The sequence below is a fragment of the Acomys minous genome (genome assembly GCF_964271855.1).
Source record: "Acomys minous genome assembly, chromosome: 5".
Lineage (NCBI taxonomy): Eukaryota > Metazoa > Chordata > Mammalia > Rodentia > Muridae > Acomys > Acomys minous.
Window position 1 is genome coordinate 17,110,838 of NC_140494.1, and position 13,070 is coordinate 17,123,907.

Here is a 13,070-nt window from a genome sequence, read left to right on the forward strand (position 1 = left end):
CTGATTTAACATCACCTAGCCAACACATTTTGGTGAGAGCATTTGCAGAGAGGTTTAGTAGAGTAAGACCAGCATTCCTCTTTCTTGACTTTTAATACAGTGGGAGCAGCCACCTCACACTCCTGCTGCCACACTGGGACTACCCTTATCACCATGCAGTCCTCACCATTAACGGACCACACCCTCCAGCTAAAGTCCAAGAAGCTGAGGCAGATGACTATGGAAGAAGCCTCAGAAAGCATCACATTAGGTACCTTTCTCATGGTTGTCACGAAACAGTATTTTGATGAAAGCTTTAGGAAGGAGGTTTATTTTCACTCACAGTTGAGAGTATAGTCCACCATGGTGGGCAGTACTTCAGGATAAGATCACGTGGTAGTGGAGGCCTGTCCATCATGCTGTACCCAGGAGGCAAAGGCAGGAAAGCAAGAAGAGTCGCAGATCTCAGTATCTACTACAAGTATGCTCTCCCAGTGACCCACTTTCCTTCTATGTGGCACCACCCACCCAGGGCCCACCCCTCATCCCAATTGTGCCAAACCTTTAGCACATGGGTCTTTGGGAGAGTAGTCAAGAGGCACACTAGTATCCACTTGAATTCTTTGTGGGACCTAAAGTCTGTGCTAGCTGTGACAGATCTCATTGCCCCTAAGGGTCCACAATTAAGACTCCAAAAGTCACTCATACCAGCTTTCTCCCATGCCAAGGCAGGGAAGATATCTGAGCACTCTGATGCCTTTGCAGGATGCCTCCCTGTTAGCTTGCCTGCTGATATCCACCACAGAACAATCTGCTGCCACTACACGGTTCTCTCCACACTCAAGGGATGAGGCCCATTTTGTTGTGGTTAGGCAAAGCAAGTCAAATGAGGTGAAATGAGCAAAATGTCAGCACCTTAGAAGGTTCCATTGCATACTCACATGACAAATTAAATATGCAAATGCCTTTGCTCCAAGAACCAATCCTTCGGAGATGAGATTCGAAAAATGTCTATAAAGTGAACCCAGAGGACATAGCTTCCGGTCATCTAAATAATGATTTCGATGCTGAGGAAAGGGCAAGCAGTAAATAATTTCTTTTCATTTAATCCTAAAGATACAGAAAATAGGACTTTTAACATTTATCTCTAAAACACTATCCAAAAACTGTCTTGGCTCTAGGGAAAGATTTTAAATACAACCAGTAAATAAGAAAAGGGGAGAATACTCTGAAGATTGGTTTTTATACCTATTTTGAATTCAAGACGCACTCTCTCAGGAGGAGGGGTTAGGGAAGAAAGAAGAAATGTTAAAGTCCATAGACCTTTCTCCATTGGGACAAACTCTTGGAGATAATGGGACAGAAATGCTTGACAGGTCTCCCCAAGGAGACTGCCAATAAGCCCTTTAAGCAGCAGCTGCAGAAACCTAACAGCAAATTTCTTAGATTTCTCACCCACTAAAATTCTAGGAAAATGAAACAAAATTTGCAAGTAGCTAATTCTAATTTCAAGTCTTATGTTGCTCTTGTTAAATGCCAAGAAGAGGATTATAATGACAAGAATACTTGACTAGCTATAGATATGTATCCAGTTACACATAAATATTTAGTAGATTTAATACATATCATCTGGCATGGCTACAATTACTGATTTAAATAATTAATTAGGATGTCAAGCACAAAAGTACTATTGAAATCAATGCAGTTGTATAGGACGTTTCTCTGCTTCTTGACCCACACATTCTGCAATTCCCTGGGAGTCTGTATTGAAGAAGGATATAGCATAGAATTAACACTGACAGGCTGAACACTCCATGGACATGGAGAGAAAAAGCTCTGGGAAAAGTGAATGAATAATTAAGATGGTAGAAAACATAGGCTGTTGACCACCAGTGAAAGTGATAAGATAGTAGGGTATAATTTTCAGCAATTTCTACCTTCCTGTAGATACATGCAACTCCTCCCATCAAGTGGAAGGATCTATCGTCTTCTCCCTTGACTCAGTTATGTCCAATGCCTTACTCTGAAAGCAAGGGCAGTGGGGAGATGGCCCTTCACCAGGTCTTCAGAGTAACAACCTGAAGATGCCTTGCAACTCCCACTGTTACCATCTTGGAGGTGAGCTACTGTGGGGTCATGAGATCACATGAATAAACAAGAACATGAAAACGGATGGCTTGGATGTAAAACTGCCCCTCACAGGCTCACGTGGTTGATCGCTTGGTACCCAGCTGACAGAAATGTTTGGGGAAATTGTGGAACTCTGAAGAATGGGTGCCTAGTTGGAGGAAATGGGTCCATATGGGGAGAAGCTTGAAGTTTATATCTAGGCCCCAATTTCTGTCCCGTCTATGGTTCCAGGTCCACTAAATTGTTAGCAAACAATTGCCATATATTCCCACCACCGCCAAGCCTCCTACTGCCATGTATTAAAGGACTGCATCACTTCAAACCACAAGCCATCATAACAACAACAACTAATACAGAAAACTGGTCCCAATAATTGAGGTCTTTGATGGAATGAACCTGATCATGTGGTTCATGGGCCTTCTGAACTGATTTGAAAATTGAAGCTGTGGGCTAGAGATCCCTAGGATGCTGTAAGCATAGCTTAATAGGCCATTCTGGAAAACCAAAATGCCTGTAGGAAAGTGGTAAGTAAAGCCTGTGATCATGAAGTCTTAGAAGGGAGATTAAACCAGGAACCATCTTTTCTTGCAAAACACCCTCTTGAGTTCTGCCTGTGTCCTCAAGCTTGAGTGAGACTGAATTCAGAAGTAATAGACCAATCCATGTGGTGGTGGAGATTTCATAACAGGGCAGCATTCTGGCTATTCTGCTACTAGTGCTCACTGCTTCTTTGCCATTTGTACAGTGAGAAAGAGCAGCAGGCAGGGCAGAAAAAATATGCATAATGTGCCTTTTGACAAGGAAAGATACGTGAGTGGAAGTAACATTGTGGATAGCCCATTTGTGATTCTTAAGGCTATTGGAGCTGCAGTTAAAGAGCAGCCAACAACTCTGTACTAAAACAATAAAAATGTTGAATTAATTAAGTTGCACCCATGGAGAGCTCCAGGGTCCAACTGTTAAAAATTCAGGAGAAAGAAGGATGCCTGAAAAGATAGAAACTTCAACGCATGCTGCTGGAAAATGGCTATGTGAGGGAAATGATTTTCCAGGCTCAGCCACATAGGCACACAAAGGCTGAAGAGGTTGTAGACCAAAGGCCCCATCCTACACCTTGAGCTGGCAGCAGAACTTGGCTAGGCCATCAGATCAGAGCACTACTCTTACAAGCATGCAAGAATGGGGAGGGTCACGGAGGGTTATATCAGCGTTTCAGAAAGCTGTTGAGTTTAGGTCAAGTACACTATAGTTAGATTCTCTGCCAGGAACTCCTGAGCAGGTTGTATACGAAGCTGTGGAGGTGAAGTTACAATACAGACCAACTAAGGTTGATTTACCTGGCACTTCTAAAGTCAAGCCACGTGACGGATGGTTAATCTTAATCACCAACTTGGCTGGACTAAGAAATCCCTGGAACATCTGTAAGGCATACCTCTGGGTATATTGGTGAAGGCCTGTCAAGAGACAATCAGGTTAATTGGCTCTGATTTAATGAATGGACTGGTGCCTTGATGGTTTAATAGAACGGCAGCATTACTTAGATCTGGTAAAAAGTAGGAGGGACCCTGTTGAAGAAATGACATCGTAAGTCTATTCCTAAGGGCTGTATCTAGTCCTGGATCTGTTTTATATTTCCTTTGTCTCATTCCTGGGTGCCATCATAGTGTAAACTGCTCTTTTCTGCCTGCCCTTCCCATCTTGATGGGATGACACCTCTGAAATCATGCGTCAGAAAAAATCTTTTATTCTTTAAATTGCTTTTCCTCAGTGTTTGTTCATAGTAAAGCAAATTAACACATGCCACATGGTAGCATATCAGAAAATTTAGCAACAACACAAAACAAGAGTAGCTTCCCAAAGTCAGTGACTCAACTCTGGGTAGAAAAAAGGAGTCAAATGGATATTGTGGATACAATAAAAAGAGAAGAAAAAGTAATAAGTAGGCATGGAGGTAACCAAAGTTACTATGCCCATTACTAGAGCCAGTGATTAAAGACTCCCAGGGAACTTCAGGAAGTAAGCCTCAGCGTCATTCAAGCAGAGATGGAATAAGAAAATGTGCTCACACACATACAAGCACACGCATGCACACACATAGTTATTGATGGTTTTTCAGGAGCACCAAGAAGGTACTAGAATGAGCTTCTTGATATGTTCCAGCTACCTAACATCTGGAGAAAGGCAAATAATCTGATTAAGGTTTACATGTAAGCTCTGCAGACCTTCCCAGGGAGATAGACCTCACAAACTGTATCTTTGCCAAGCCCGCTACTAGACAAGCAGTGCCTGTAGTTCAAAACTGAAGCAAATTCTACAAAGAAAAGATAAATACAAGGCTAATGTCTGTGAGGTTTTGCACTGAGGAAGCCATATCTCACTTCTGTGTGCCGAACCATTCTAGGCTGTCAAGTGACAAATTAATTAATGCATCAAAGTCCTCAGAAACTGCTAGGACAATAAAAACTGTTTTCATGAGGACATAAATTTTATTTGGTAATGAGATAAAATATAATAACCACAGAAGCCTGCAATTTCAAAACATCTGATGAATGAATTACTGTTTTCATGACAGAAATCTTCAAGGTGACCAGAAGCTGAGTATTAAGCAACTTTAATAAAACATTCTATATACAGTGTCTGAAATATAACTATTCCAACAAAAGCTGCCCAAAGAGCCAAAACAGAGCCAGCATCCAGCTGTAATATAAGACTTGAGTCTCAGGCACATCAGAAAATATTACAAACAAAATAGCTACTTATTGTGAAACTCTGTAGTCAGAAAGGATGATAGGAAAAACAATAAAACTATTTCTGTAGAAGGAAAAACTATTGCTGAGAAGAATTGATTCTAATCAATTGATAAATATCTGAATTTTATGACCCTTCACAGCCTATAAGCACATGTGGTTGTGATAATATACCTAGAAATGCGTTTCATAGATTTAAACAAGAAGTGAGAGACTAAGAAAACAGTAGGGGACCAACAACAAAGCCCATGCTGACCACTTCAAAACAACAAAAGAATGTTGGAGGCCTTTGTAAAACCAGGAATTCCTTCTCTGTTCTGCAGCTTCAGACTGACATATTTGTAATGGAAGTTGTGGTTTCTTTGTAAGCTCACTTGTGCTATGTAAATATGTTTTTTGTTCTGACCTTAAGTGTGGGATTTTAGTTTGAGCTTTAGCCTGTCCACACCTGTTAATTGTCTCATGAGGGGCGTGGCTTTTGCCAGCTGGTAATGGCCTTCCTATTGCAGTACAGAGTCTAGGGCTCTGAGGCTATAAATAGAGCACAGAGAGAATTGCTGGGCGTGCCTTGAGGTGTTGGTGCATAGCTTGTAGTAGTTTGAAGACACTAGAGACAGACAGAGCGATGGAAAGAAGCGCTTTGGGGGTCAGCTGCTTGGAGGAGATTGCTGGCTGTGTCTGCTGTTGACAGAGATGAGTGTAGCCCAAAAGAACCCAATTGACCCTAAACAGGAAAAGTAAAGGGCCCCTCTCTCCCTGTTACCCTTCTCTCTCCTACATAAGGTTGGGAAGTTGGAAGGGAGGTTGAGACCTAAACACCCCAAATAAAGTAGAGTTTAAAAGAAAGCGTGCTACACATATTCCTAAATATTTAGCATCAATGTCATACATTTTTTTAAATGACATAGAAACCAGAAGAGTGAACAACAACAATAAAAAACTTTAATTTGCCAATGCTAACATTTTAACAATTCTTTAGCTAGGAATATGAGAGTACTAATGGTACAGATTCCTTATTAAATAATTTCAATTAGAAATAAATTGTTCCTTATGTGGTATTAAAAAAAAAGACAATAATTTTAAAAGATAATAACCCTTGTACTCAAAGGAACAGAACAACATTTTAACAACTGTATAGACAAAGTTCTTTTGGAAAGAATCTCGTGATTAAAAAAAAAAAAAGAATCTCGTGGTTATTTGGTCTGTATTGAACAGTTTTCAACCCATAGGTCACATCACCTATGGAGCTGAATGACCCTTTTATTGGGGTCGCCTAAGACCATCAGAAAACACAGATATTTCCATTATGATTCATAACAGTAGCAAAATTAGTTATGAAGTGACAACAAAAATAATTTTATGGTTGGGGGTCACTCACAACATGAGGTACTGTATTAAAGGGCCGCAGCACTAGGAAGGTTGAGAACCACTGGCTTAAATAGTGAAGGCACAGTATATATGGCTACGGCAAGGTCCCTAGTCAAGTCTCTTGCTTCCCTGTGTGCTACTCCTGTCTCTACGTGATGGCTGTGCTTATTTGAACCTGAACTGTTTCCCACAGGCTCATGTTTGAGTGTTTGTTCCCCCAAGTGGCTGCACTCCTTCAAATGGCTGTGAATCTTCTAGAAGTCCAGATGGTAAAAAAAAAAAAAAAAAAAAAAAAAGTCTCTATCAGTGGACCTTCTCTTTCAGCCCCTTCCTCTGCTTTCTTGTCAGCTGTGATGTGAACAGCTTAACCCACGCATTCCCACTGCCACACACTTGACCTTCAGAAACCAAGAGCCAAAACAACATAAGCCTTCTTTGCCTTAAGTTGTCTCTGTCAGATCACAGTGAGGCAATGTAGCCAATACAATGTCATCCTCTTTATCTTTGCTATAGCAAGTGGTCCAAGACTACTAGAGAAAATGCCCATGAAATGTCACTGTTTACTAGCCAGCAAAAGCATCAGGAGCCCCCAAAAGAAGGCTTGCAGCTTACAGACGAGACAAAGGCATGCATCTTCTATCATATGTATTAAAATAATGTCTTGGTTAGGATTTCCACTGCTGTGAAGAGACTCCATGACCAGGGTAATTCTTATAAAGGAAAACATTTAGTTGGGGCTGTCTTATAGTTTCAGAGGTTTAGTCCATTGTCATCATGGCAGGAAACATAGTAACATGCATGCAGGCATGATGCTGAAGAAGGCAGCAGAAAGGATGTGCCACACTGGGCATAGCTTGAGCATAGAAGACCTCAAAGCCCATGTCCACAGTGACGCACACCCTCCAACAAGGTCACACCTCCTAATAGTGACATTGCCTATGGCCAAGCATTCAAACACATGAATCTATGGGGGCCATTCCTATTTGTAAATCAAGGATGTTCTTTAGAAGGACAAGCTTAGGCTTCACCAAACCCACAGCCCATCAGATGAGTGGCTATGAGTTATCCCAGCCTACCTTCCTGTGGTAACCAGCTGATAAGATGAAATAACATCTTCAGAAAGCATCTACTGCGCTTTGAATTTCTGTCTGTTTTTTGTGGAGAGCTGCGATGTGCTGCGCCTTAACATGGCGCAGGCTTCCGCCTTCTGCCATCCCGACAGCGAGCGCTCTCTAAGATAAACAAGTCCTTATATGGCAAAAGGCTGTGCAAGGGTAACTGGTGATCTGATGACGAGCAGTCCTGCTCTGACGTGGACCTATGAGGAAGTGGCACCTGGCATGAGCTGATTGGCCCTTGAGTTGTACGTAAGCTTGGCCCTTCCTTTCTTCGGGGCCATTCCCACTGAGCTAAATCCTGAGTAAAGATCTCGAGAAGAAGTCTGGTTGTTGGCGTCTTATTTCCACTGGACGGTGCAGCACCGACAGTTTTTGGAAGTTTGTAGGGGAAATTTTAATTAGTTTTAGACTTTTAGTACTTCTGCTGAGGACTACAAAATGGTTTGCAGTATTTTTAAACAAATCCTAATATAAAATTGCTCATAAAATAATCATTAAGCATATATGTATTTATATATATACACACACAACTATATATTTACAAACATAAATTTATGCATCTGCATGTGGTGTGTGTGAGTAAGTGTGTAGTGTGTATGGTAAGTGTGAGTGTGAGTTATGGTATGTATGTGTGTTTATGTGTTAGTGAGTGTGTGTTATGTATGAATGAGCGTGGAGAATGTGTCATATGTATGTGTGATTGTGAGTGAGTAGTGTGTATGTCTGATGTGTGTATGGTGTGTATGTGTGCATGGTGGGTGTGATATGTGTATATGTGCATGGTGTATGTGTGTGTGTGGTATATATATGTGTGCTGTGTGTGCTGTGGGTGTGTGCGGTATGTATATGTGAGTTAGTGCGTGTATATGTGTGTGGTGTGTATGGGTATGAGTGTGATTGTGTGGCATGTGTGGGGATGTGTTGTGGGGGGGGTGAGGTTGGTGGCAGAAGTGGTGATAAAGAACAAACTAACAGCCTCAAGCATGCTAGGCAATTGCTTTATTGTTTACTGACCTCCTAAGTCCTCAAGCATATTTTAAATCTTAGATTTGCTTCCTCCTTTATTCTCCAACCTCAGCACTACTTCCAAAACTAAATGTACTCATATAATTAAAATAATTGTAATATCTGTGGTTGGTGGGGTTGCTCAGTACCATGCTGCTGCAGAGGGCCTGGGTTTGGTTCCTAGCATCTACATCAAGCAGCTCAGCTAAAGAGAGATGTAATGCCTCTGACCTCCACAGATGCCCGAGCACATGTACAGTTACACGTGCATACACTAAAATAATAAAAACACATCTTTAGAAATAATCATAATATCAACTAAATTGTTTTTGCATCCATGAACATATTGCCACCTTCAGGCACAAACAGGACTATATCACTTTAATTTTCAAATGAATTGCTCAAATATCCATGTGGTAATTAGCTTTTACAGTCAATTTATAGATTTATGATCACCATGGAACATACCACTTTGTCTTTAGGCGTGATCCTTAAAAACTTCAGTTAAGGTTGGAAGGTCCAGTCTTGGAGGAGCAATACCATTGCATGATGTGGGACCTCCAACTGAATGAAAACAAAAAAATAAGCTGAGAATAAGCCATCATCTCTCTCTGCTTCTTGACTGACACAATGCGACCAGTTGCTCCTGATCCCACTGCTACAACTTCTATGATAAGGTGTACTGTACTCTCAAAGAGGGAGGGAACACACACACACACACACACACACACACACACACACACACACACACACAAATACTTAGATACACATATACATACATACAGACATATACATACACAGAAACACACATACACACAATAACACACTTGTAGATGTACACACATACACAGAAATATGCAAATACATACAAATATACATACACATCATATACACAGAAACACATGCACACAGTAATACACATAGGTACATGTACATACATATACAGAAACACACAAATACATACATATATACACATATATACATACATAGACGTTCATATTCTGTCTTGCATTTTGCCACAAAAGTGAGAAAAGTAACTAATACAAAATATTGATGCAATAAACATCATCATGTGGCCTTTAGGCCTTTGAACTTGGTTTATGGGAGGAATGTCTAAGAGTTTGGAGCTGTGTGGGGGGAAAAGTCATAGAATGCTGTAAGGAGAGCCTAATGCACCAGTCTGGTGGGAGTGCAGAAGACCAGAATGCCAAGAGAATTGTGAACAGTAGAAGCAACTCTTGGGATTTCACAGGAGAACAAAGACCAGGAGCTGGACGAAAATCACTCCTGTTATATTTTGGCACAAGATCCAAGCTCATTCCGCCTGTGTCCCTGAGTCACACCATCCCCACCATGGTGGGCAGGTACATTCCTGTGACTGTACTTCAAACTGTGAGCCAAGACGAACCCTTTCTCCAGTTGCTTTTGTTGGGCATTTTGTCATCTCAGTGAGAACAATTACTACTACAACCCACTGTGTCAGAATGAGCCGATAATTCTGAAAATGACTTCAACCTAAAGTGACCAATCTGGCTTCTCACAAACAGGCATGGAGAAAGTAATGGGCCTAAGAAACCCTGTATTTCTTCTTTCTCTGTGACCAAATACTCAGCTAAGCACCTTAAGGAAGCAAGGATTTCTTTGGTCTCATAATTTTAAGGGATACAAAACATCATAGTAAAGATTATTTTTCTTATTTTCATTGATTTGTTCAGTTCCAGTGCTCCAAACTCCACTGAAGTAATGGAAGCAAGAGAGATCTCCAGCCTCACCCAAAGATGGCAGTTGAACCAACACAGTATGCCTTATATGTACTCATAGTCCAAACATCCTCTTCCTGATATGACTTCCATCTTAGAAATCCTTTTCATCTTGCAAATGATAACCGCAATGACTCATTGGTCTGGTTCAAGGCCTCTGGTGTCTGCTGCACTATCAATACCAGATTGTCCCTAGGATTCCTCTCAGATATCCTGTTGTTGCTCTGAAGATCCTGCAGCTTTGGATCTTCAGGACTGGCCCCCTCATGGGCTGCAGCAGTAGATGTTGGGATGGTCCAACTGAGTAGATGTCTGGACTTGGATAAAAGCTGAGTTGGTCATCACAGCTGCTCTACTGTGCTGCCCAGGTGCAGTACTGGGCTGATCTGGAGAGTTCTGTAGGCAGTGAAGAACAGGGACAGCTCTTCTGCCCTCATGACCTCAGAGCCAGCTGTTTGAGCAAAAGTGTATACTATGTGACACACCATGACATACTGCAGCTTCCACAGTGAGATTTTTGTTTGTCTGGTTTTGTTTTATTCTTTTTTTAATTTTTTGTTTTCTTTTGGGAAGGTTGCAATGGCAGAGGGCTGACTTGAAGGAACAGGAAGATAAGAAGGATTGGAGTGCATGATGTGATTCACAAAGAAATCCACAATAAAAAGTTTGAAAAACTTATGATATACATACTAATATAATGCTCATTTGATAGCTGGAGAAACCATGTAAGTCATGGTTTTATAATAAATACTATATTAGTCCATAAATAGCCACAGGAAATGGGACAAAATTTCTGCTTTCAAGAAGTATGCAATTTAAGAAAAGGGCCACATGTACTTTTTTAAAACATGTTATCCCAAGAGTATTGTTGGCTCATATGTAAGGTGTCAGCTAATATTGTTAATTATTCAGTTCATAACCACTGTATATATGCTTTGAAGGAATAATGAGTTCCTGTTTTGTCAAAAAAGGAAAAAATCTTTTTCATCTTTGCAGGCCAGCTAGACATCAATCAGATAATCACGTCCATCCTCAATGATGCACCAATAAGCTGACATTTGATAATAGCCAATATTTAAGAGTCTATTCTATGCATGTTTTTTAATCCTTATAGGGATCCTTTGAGGTAAACTTTTATCCAATTTTTTTTTATGATAAAGGAAGAGGAAAACAACGAAGTGATTTAGTAACAAGCAGTAACTGGGGCTTGAGATTTGAACCTAAGAAAGCTGGCTGTAGAGCCCTTGCCCTTAACCATGTCTCCTTTAAACTCAGAGAAAGGAAGATTCCATGCTCCCTAGAAGTGCCATAAGTCCTATGTAAGATTACTCCTTCCTCGGCACCATTTCTACCCAATGTCCAACATGTAGGTCAGAAAGATTTTCAAACAAGAAAAGCAGTAATGCACTCTGCAGAGTAATCAGCACCTATATATATTAGGTATATACAGCACCTATATATTACTAGTAGGCAAAGACTACCCCAATGATCCTTCAGAGACGCAGAATTAGAGAGCCATATCAAGGATCACTGGTTTCCACCTGGATGAAAAATGTCTGGAAACTTTTAAAATAGTTCATAACATGCATGCATGAATCCTGCACAAATCCTCATTTTCACTGTCTTTTGACTCAAATCTAACACCTTCTTCAGTTGCAAATATTGTTACAACCAAAGTAGAATTATTAAAAGCTGTGATTTTGTAACCAGTTGAAATTGCGTCTATTCTCAAACCACTATCGTCTATAGACATCTCAAAAAATCCCACCTATCCATGTCTCTGAAATTTCTGCTAGTTACCTGGACTTGGTGTCAAATTTTGTTTATTAACATATGATAAAAAGATCTACATTGCTAAATCTGAAATATATGTTACTTGTTTGGTAATGATATTTCAATGAAATTGCTGTCCTTTTAAGTGCTATTTATTTGTTTTCATTTTATACAAGTGTCCTGCCTGTTGTGTGTAAATGTGACATGTGCATGTCTGGTGTCTTCATTGATGTTGAATTCCCCAGAACTGGACTTACAGCACTGTCATGTCAGCCTGAGAATCAAACAGTGGTCTCCTGCTACAGCAGCAAATGCTCTTGACCACTGAGCCATGTCTCCAGCCACAATACTGTGTATCTTGTAGGGTTATCTGAGAAGAAATCTCTAGACACAACATTCTCGGATATCACTATCATGTTATTTATTTTTTCAGGACATCATACATGCTATGTCAGCACTTACCACTGAGTTATACCTTCAGCCCCACGTCCTTGTTGTAGATAGATTTTTCTCTTCTGCCGCATACCCTTGGTCTTTTTCAATCTATGGCACACCTTAGATCTCACTTGCTCAGCACAACAGTTTGTCTATTCCATTTTTAAGGACAACTGTAGACCTTGTCAGCCTCCAGAAAAGGCATAACAAATTTGACACTTCCTTTAGAAAGTTCCAGAGCTGTGGCTTAGGAATCAGAGCAAAATCCCTATGAAGAGAGAGGAAGAACAAGATGGAACAAATAAAAGATACTTTTGTTTTGTTGCTTTCTTCCCCTACCCAACCCCATCTTTCCTTCTGTAGGTACCAAAACTATTCCCTATTCCTCCTCCTTCATCCTTCATAGACAGTTCACCCTGTGAGCCTCCTGCTTGTCTAAACCCATCCTGGGACTCGCTCTTCAAAGGATCTAAAATAACCTGATTTATTTACATCCTGTTTCTTTTAGAGAATCATTATTACGGTGGCTACGTCCCTTGTTTGTTATAACTACAAACAAAACAAAACAAAACATACCTCCTGGTTTGCCCATGATAGGCCAGTTTATATTTACTGTCCGCATACTTACATGTAGTCCCCGCACCCCCTCACCATCTCCTTTATTGAACAACACAGTCTACAGTTATCTCAGGTATAGCCTGTTTTCAAAGATTCACCCAATAAAATCTTTCCCGCAATATATTTAGTGGAGTACC

The 13,070-nt window shown here is 40.6% G+C and overlaps 1 long non-coding RNA gene across 1 annotated transcript in view; it reads right to left on the reverse strand.

The window, feature by feature from the left end:
- Nucleotides 1-322: 322 nt before the first annotated feature.
- Nucleotides 323-13,070, reverse strand: part of LOC311597794 — an 82,627-nt gene continuing 69,879 nt past the window's right edge. Inside the window, exons 3-7 of the long non-coding RNA XR_014779353.1 lie at nt 12,343-12,583; nt 8,816-8,911; nt 3,447-3,563; nt 921-1,089; nt 323-398 (exon numbers count right to left, since the gene is read on the reverse strand). This is a non-coding gene — a long non-coding RNA (uncharacterized lncRNA). The remainder of the gene's footprint in view (nt 399-920; nt 1,090-3,446; nt 3,564-8,815; nt 8,912-12,342; nt 12,584-13,070) is intronic.